General features: G+C 53.0%; 1 pseudogene; it reads left to right on the top strand.

Moving 5' to 3' along the window:
- Window positions 1-7,175: 7,175 nt before the first annotated feature.
- On the top strand, window positions 7,176-7,410 carry LOC139253264 (U2 spliceosomal RNA; annotated as a pseudogene).
- Window positions 7,411-7,844: the final 434 nt, after the last annotated feature.

Genomic DNA, 7,844 nt, shown 5'->3' with positions numbered 1-7,844 from the left:
CTATCATTGTTACCTCCTCCAGCCCAAAAGCACTCCCTATCACTGTAACCTCCTCCAGCCCTACAACCCTCCCTATCTCTGTAACCTCCTCCAGCCCTACACGCCTCCCTATCTCTGAAATCTCCTCCAGCCCTACAACCCTCCCTATCTCTGTAACCGCCTCCAGCCCTATACGCCACCCTATCTCTGTAATCTCCTCCAGCCCTACAAACCTCCTTATCACTGTAACCTCCTCCAGCCCTACAACCTTCCCAATCTCTGTAACCTCCTCCAGCCCGACAACCCTCCCTATCTCTGTAACCTCCTCCAGCCCTACACGCCTCCCTATCTCTATAACCTCCTCCAGTCCGACAACCCTCGCTATCTCTGTAACCTCCTCCAGCCCTACACACCTCCCTATCACTGTAACCTCCTCCAGCCCTACACGCCTCCGTATCACTGTAACCTCCTCCAGCCCTACAACCCTCCCTATCTCTGTAACCTCCTCCAGCCCTACACGCCTCCGTATCATTGTAACCTCCTCCAGCCCTACAACCCTCCCTATCTCTGTAACCTCCTCCAGCACTACAACCCTCCTATCTCTGTAACCTCCTCCAGCCCTACACCCCTCCCTATCTCTGTATCCTCCTCATGCCCTACAACCCTCCCTAACTCTGGAACGCCCCACCTGCACTACACCCCTCCCTATCACTGTAAACTCCTCCAGCCGTACAACCCTCCCTATCACTGTTACCTCCTCCAGCACTACACGCCTACCTATCACTGTTACCTCCTCCAGCCCTACAACCCTACCTATCCCCAGAACCTCCTCCAGCCCTACAACCCTCCCTATCTCTGTAACCTCCTTCAACTCTACAACCCTCCCTATCACTGTAACCTCCTCCAGCCCTACACCTCTCCCTATCTCAGTAACCTCCTCCAGCCATTCCCCCCTCCCTATCTCTGTAACCTCCTCCAGCCCTTCACCCCTCTCTATCTCTGTAACTTCATCCAGCCCCTACATCCCTCCCTATCTCTGTAACCTCCTCCAGCCCTACAACCCTCCCGATCATTGTTACCTCCTCCAGTCCTACAACACTCCCTATCTCTGTAACCTCCTCCAGCACTACAACCCTCCTATCTCTGTAACCTCCTCCAGCCCTACAACCCTCCTATCTCTGTAACCTCCTCCAGCCCTACAACCCTCCCGATCATTGTAACCTCTTCCAGTCCTCCAACACTCCCTATCTCTGTAACCTCCTCCATCACTACAACCCTCCCTATCTATGTAACCCCTTCCAGCACTACACACCTCCCGATCATTGTAACCTCCGTCAGCCCTACAACCCTCCCTATTTCTATAAACTTCTCCAGCTCTACAACCCTCCCTATCTCTATAACCTCCTCCAGCCCAACTCCCTCCCTATCTCTGTAACCAGTGCCAGCCCTACAACCCTCCCTATCTTTGTAACCGCCCGAAGCCCGACAACCCTCACTATCTCTGTATCCTCCTCCAGCCCTACAACCTTCCCTATCACTGTAACCTTCTTCAGTTTAACACCCCTCCCTATCACTGTAACCTCCTCCAAACCTACAACCCTCCCTATCTCTGTAACCTCCTTCAGCCCTACACCCCTCCCTATCACTGTTACCTCCTCCAGCCCTACAACACTTCCTATCACTGTAAACTCCTCCAATCCTAGAACCCTCCTCATCTCTATAACCTCCTCCAACCCTACAACCCCCCCTATCTCTGTCACCCCCTCCAGCACTATACCTCGCCCTATCATTGCAACCTCCTCCAGCCCTACACCCCTTCCTATCACTATAACCTCCTCCAGCCCTACATCCCTCCCTATCTCTGTAACCTCCTCCAGCCCTACATGCCTCCCTATCTCTGAAACCTCCTCCAGCCCTACAACCCTCTTTATCTCTGTAACCTCCTCCAGCCCTACACACCTCCCTATCTCTGTAACCTCCTCCAGCCCTACAACCCTCCCTATCACTGTAACCTCCTCCAGCCCTACAACCTTCACTTTCTCTGTAACCCCCTCCAGCCCTACAACCCTCCCTATCTCTGTAACCTCCTCCAGCCCTACACGCTTCCCTATCTCTATAACCTCCTCCAGTCCGACAACCCTCCCTATCTCTGTAACCTCCTCCAGCCTGACACGCCTCCCTATCTCTGTAACCTCCTCCAGCCCTACACGCCTCCGTATCACTGTAACCTCCTCCAGCCCTACAACCCTCCCTATCTCTGAAGACTCCTCCAGCCCTTCAACACACCCTATCACTGTAACCCCCTCCTGCACTACACCCCTCCCTATCACTGTAAACTCCTCCAGCCGTAGAACCCTCCCTATCACTGTTACCTCCTCCAGCACTACACACCTCCCTATCACTGTAACCTCCTCCAGCCCTACACCCCTCCCTATCACTGTTACCTCCTCCAGCCCTACAACACTTCCTATCACTGTAAACTCCTCCAATCCTAGAACCCTCCTCATCTCTATAACCTCCTCCAACCCTACAACCCCCCCTATCTCTGTCACCCCCTCCAGCAGTATACCTCGCCCTATCATTGCAACCTCCTCCAGCCCTACACCCCTTCCTATCACTATAGCCTCCTCCAGCCCTACATCCCTCCCTATCTCTGTAACCTCCTCCAGCCCTACACGCCTCCCTATCTCTGAAACCTCCTCCAGCCCTACAATCCTCTTTATCTCTGTAACCTCCTCCAGCCCTACACACCTCCCTATCTCTGTAACCTCCTCCAGCCCTACAACCCTCCCTATCACTGTAACCTCCTCCAGCCCTACAACCTTCACTTTCTCTGTAACCCCCTCCAGCCCTACAACCCTCCCTATCTCTGTAACCTCCTCCAGCCCTACACGCTTCCCTATCTCTATAACCTCCTCCAGTCCGACAACCCTCCCTATCTCTGTAACCTCCTCCAGCCTGACACGCCTCCCTATCTCTGTAACCTCCTCCAGCCCTACAACCCTCCCTATCCCCAGAAGCTCCTCCAGCCCTACAACCCTCCCTATCTCTGTAACCTCCTTCAACTCAACAACCCTCCCTATCACTGTAACCTCATGCAGCCCTACACCTCTCCCTATCTCTGTAACCTCCTCCAGCCCTACACCTCTCCCTATCTCTGTAACCTCCTCCAGCCCTTCACCCCTCCCTATCTCTGTAACCTCCTCCAGCCCTTCACCCCTCTCTATCTCTGTAACCTCCTCCAACCCTACACCCCTCCCTATCTCTGTAACCTCCTCCAAACCGACAACCCTCCCGATCAATGTAACCTCCACCAGCCCTACAACCCTCCCTATCTCTGTAACCTCCTCCAAACATACAACTCTCCCAATCTCTGTAACCTCCTCCAGCCCTACACACCTCCCTATCATTGTTACCTCATCTAGCCCTACAACACTCCCGATCACTGTAACCTCCTCCAACCCTACAACCCTCCTCATCTCTATAACCTCATCCAACCCTACAACCCTCCCTATCTCTGTCACCCCCTCCAGCACTATACCTCGGCCTATCATTGTAACCTCCTCCAGCCCTACACCCCTTCCTATCACTATAACCTCCTCCAGCCCTACAACCCTCCCTATCTCTGTAACCTCCTCCAGCCCTACACGCCTCCCTATCTCTGTAACCTCCTCCAGCCCTACAACCCACCCTATCTCTGTAACCTCCTCCAGCCCTACATGCCTCCCTATCTCTGTAACCTCCTCCAGCCCTACAACCCTCCCTATCTCTGTAACCTCCTCCAGCCCTACACGCCTCCCTATCTCTGTAACCTCCTCCAGCCCTACAACCCTCCGATCACTGTAACCTCCTCCAGCCCTACAACCTTCCCTATCTCTGTAACCTCCTCCAGCCCTACACGCCTTCCTATCTCTATAACCTCCTCCAGCCCGACAACCCTCCCTATCTCTGTAACCTCCTCCAGCCCTACACACCTCCCTATCTCTGTAATCTCCTCCAGCCCTACACGCCTCCCTATCTCTGTAACCTCCTCCAGCTCTACAACCCTCCCTAACTCTGGAACGCCCCTCCTGCACGACACCCCTCCCTATCACTGTAAACTCCTCCAGCCGTACAACCCTCCCTATCACTGTTACCTCCTCCAGCCCTACACGGCTCCCTATCACTGTTACCTCCTCCAGACCTACAACCCTCCCTATCCCCAGAACCTACAACCCTCCCTATCTCTGTAACTTCCTCCAGCAAAAACAACCCTCCCTCTCTGCAACTTCCTCCAGCCCTGCAACCCTCCCTATCTCTGTAACTTCCTCCAGCCCTACAACCCTCCCTATCTCTGTAACCTCCTCCAGCCCTACAACCCTCCGATCACTGTAACCTCCTCCAGCCCTTCACCCCTCTCTATCTCTGTAACCTCCTCCAACCCTACACCCCTCCCTATCTCTGTAACCTCCTCCAAACCGACAACCCTCCCGATCATTGTAACCTCCACCAGCCCTACAACTCTCCCTTTCTCTGTAACCTCCGTCAGCCCTACAAACATCCCTGTCTCTATAACCTCCTCCAGACCTACATCCATCCCTATCTCTGTAACCTCCTCCAAACCTACAACCCTCCCAATCTCTGTAACCTCCGCCAGCCCTACACACCTCCCTATCATTGTTACCTCATCCAGCCCTACAACACTCCCGATCACTGTAACCTCCTCCAACCCTACAACCCTCCTCATCTCTATAACCTCCTCCAACCCTCCCTATCTCTGTCACCCCCTCCAGCACTATACCTCGCCCTATCATTGTAACCTCCTCCAGCCCTACACCCCTTCCTATCACTATAACCTCTTCCAGCCCTACAACCCTCCCTATCTCTGTAACCTCCTCCAGCCCGACGCGCCTCCCTATCTCTGTAACCTCCTCCAGCCCTACAACCCTCCCTATCTCTGTAACCTCCTCCAGCACTACACCCCTCCCTATCTCTGTAATCTCCTCCAGCCCTACACCCCTCCTTATCATTGTTACCTCATCCAGCCCTTCAACACTCCCTATCACTGTAACCTCCTCCAACCCTACTCATCTCTATAACCTCCTACAACCCTCCCTATCTCTGTCACCCCCTCCAGCACTATACCTCGCCCTATCATTGTAACCTCCTTCAGCCTTACACCCCTTCCTATCCCTATAACCTCCTCCAGGCCTACAACCCTCCCTATCTCTGTAACCTCCTCCAGCCCTACAACCCTCCCTATCTCTGGAACCTCCTCCAGCCCTACACGTCTCCCTATCTCTATAACCTCCTCCAGCCCGACAACCCTCCCTATCTCTGTAACCTCCTCCAGCCCTACACGCCTCCCTATCTCTGTAACCTCCTCCAGCCCTACACGCCTCCGTATCACTGTAACCTCTTCCAGCCCGACAACCCTCCCTATCTCTGTAACCTCCTCCAGCCCTACAACCGTCCCTATCTCTGAAAACTCCTCCAGCCCTTCAACACTCCCTAACTCTAGAACGCCCCTCCTGCACTACACCCCTCCCTATCACTGTAAACTCCTCCAGCCGTACAACCCTCCCTATCACTGTTACCTTCTCCAGCCCTACACGCCTCCCTATCTCTATAACCTCCTCCAGCCCTACAACCCTCCCTATCTCTGTAACCTCCTCCAGCCCTACACGCCTCCCTATCTCTATAACCTCCTCCAGCCCTTCACCCCTCCCTATCTCTGTAACCTCCTCCAGCCCTACAACCCTCCTATCTCTGTAACCTCCTCCAGCCCTACAACCCTCCTGATCATTGTAACCTCCTCCAGTCCTACAACACTCCCTATCTCTGTAACCTCCTCCATCACTACAACCCTCCCTATCTATGTAACCCCTTCCTGCACTACACACCTCCCGATCATTGTAACCTCCGTCAACCCTACAACACTCCCTATTTTTATAACCTTCTCCAGCTCTACAACCCTCCCTATCTCTATAACCTTCTCCAGCCCAACAGCCCTCCCTATCTCTGTAACCAGTGCAAGGCCTACAACCCTCTCTATCTTTGTAACCGCCCGAAGCCCGACAACCCTCCCTATCTCTATAACCTCCTCCAGACCTACATCCATCCCTATCTCTGTAACCTCCTCCAGCCCTACAACCCTCCCTATCAGTGTAACCTCCTCCAGCCCTACAACCCTCCCTATCTCTGTAACCCCCTCCAGCACTACACCCCTCCCTATCATTGTAACCTCCTCCAGCCCTGCACCCCTCCCTAACTCTGTAACCAGCTCCAGCCCTCAACCCATCCCTATCTCTGTAAACTCCTCAAGCCCCTACAACCCTCCCTATCTCTGTACTCTCCTCCAGCCCTACAACCCTCCCTATTGCTGTAATGTCCTCCAGCCCTATAAATCTCTGAGATCTCTGCACTCCTCCAACGTCCTCGCCACAAACTGTTGTTTTTTAGTTACAGTGCTGTGAACTCGCCATTATTTTCCCAGCAACTTCTCAGCCTCTGTGTTTATTCCTCTTGTCCCACATGCTCAGGCAGGAGCTAACCAAATGTATGACCTCCATGGTGGGCTCCATCTGCTGGCTAAAAATGTCATAACACGATACAATCTGTGATCGCCATCTTACCATACTGACTCACGTTGGCTCCCGGTCCGGCAATGCTTTTAAAATTCTCAAGCTTGTGTTTCAAATCTCTCCAGGGCCTCACCCCTCCCTATCTCTGTAACCTCCTCCTGCACTACACCCCTCCGAGATATCTGCGCTCCTCTAATTCTGCCCTATTAATCATCTCTGATTATAATCGCTCCACCATTGGTGGCCGGGCCTTCTGTTGCCTAGGTCCCAAGCTCTGGTATTTCCTGCCTAAACCTCGCCACCTCTCTACCTCCCTCTCTTCCTTAAAACCTACCTCTTTGACCAAGCTTTTGGTCACCTGTCCTAATATCTCCTTATGTGGTTCAGTGTCAAATTCTCCTGTAAAGTGCCTAAGGACATTTTACTGCTTCAAAGGTGCTATATAAAGGCAATGTTGTTGTTGATTCAGCTATAATTCTGTGTGCTTGCATTGACATCCTCAAAGCCTCCCTGATAAAGTGCAACATCCCCACCGACACCTGGGAGTCCCTGGCCAAAGACCGCCCTAAGTGGAGGAAGTGCATCCGGGAGGGCGCTGAGCACCTCGAGTCTCATTGCCGAGAGCATGCAGAGATCGCTTCTCGGCCTTTTGGCTAATATCAAGTGTAGTACCTGTTCTGACCAGCCACCATGACCTCCGGGTGGTTTCTCCCTGGTCAGGAAGGTATATGCTTGCTTTTTTGGAAACAGGAGGTGGGTGGGGTGGCTTGACCCATCCACCTCCACGGAGGTGTGTGGGTGGCTTGACCCATCCATCTCCATGGCACGAATCTGGTATTGCAGTACTTCCAGGAACGGTGCAGTGGCTCTAGGCCTTTTGGCTAAGAGCATTGGCGCAGAGTGATCCTTGGCATGTGCAAGGTGACCTCTGGCGTTTGTGATTTGACAAAGAATTGGAACGATTGGCTACGAATTTCAAAAAAAAATGCAGAGACTAAACGCAGGCAGCGGAAGGAGCGTGTGGCAAACCAGTCCCACCCACCCTTACCCTCAATAACTATGTGTCCCACCTGTGACAGAGACTGTCATTCCCATATTGGACTGTTCAGTCGCTTAAGAACTCATTTTTAGAGTGGAAGCAAGTCTTGCTGGATGTCGAAGGACTGCCTATGATGATGATGGCTGACGCTATGTAACTCAATGGCCGGCACAGTGAACAAACCCTCTGCCATGGAAAGGCACGTCCTTTACTTTCCCTGGGGTTTTTTTTAAGCTGGTGAAAATAAAAATGAAAGCCTTAGC

Source organism: Pristiophorus japonicus, unplaced genomic scaffold (genome assembly GCF_044704955.1).
Source record: "Pristiophorus japonicus isolate sPriJap1 unplaced genomic scaffold, sPriJap1.hap1 HAP1_SCAFFOLD_486, whole genome shotgun sequence".
Classification (NCBI taxonomy): Eukaryota; Metazoa; Chordata; class Chondrichthyes; family Pristiophoridae; genus Pristiophorus; species Pristiophorus japonicus.
Note: the sequence above shows the minus strand (reverse complement) of the source record. Positions and strands in the feature narration are given on the sequence as shown.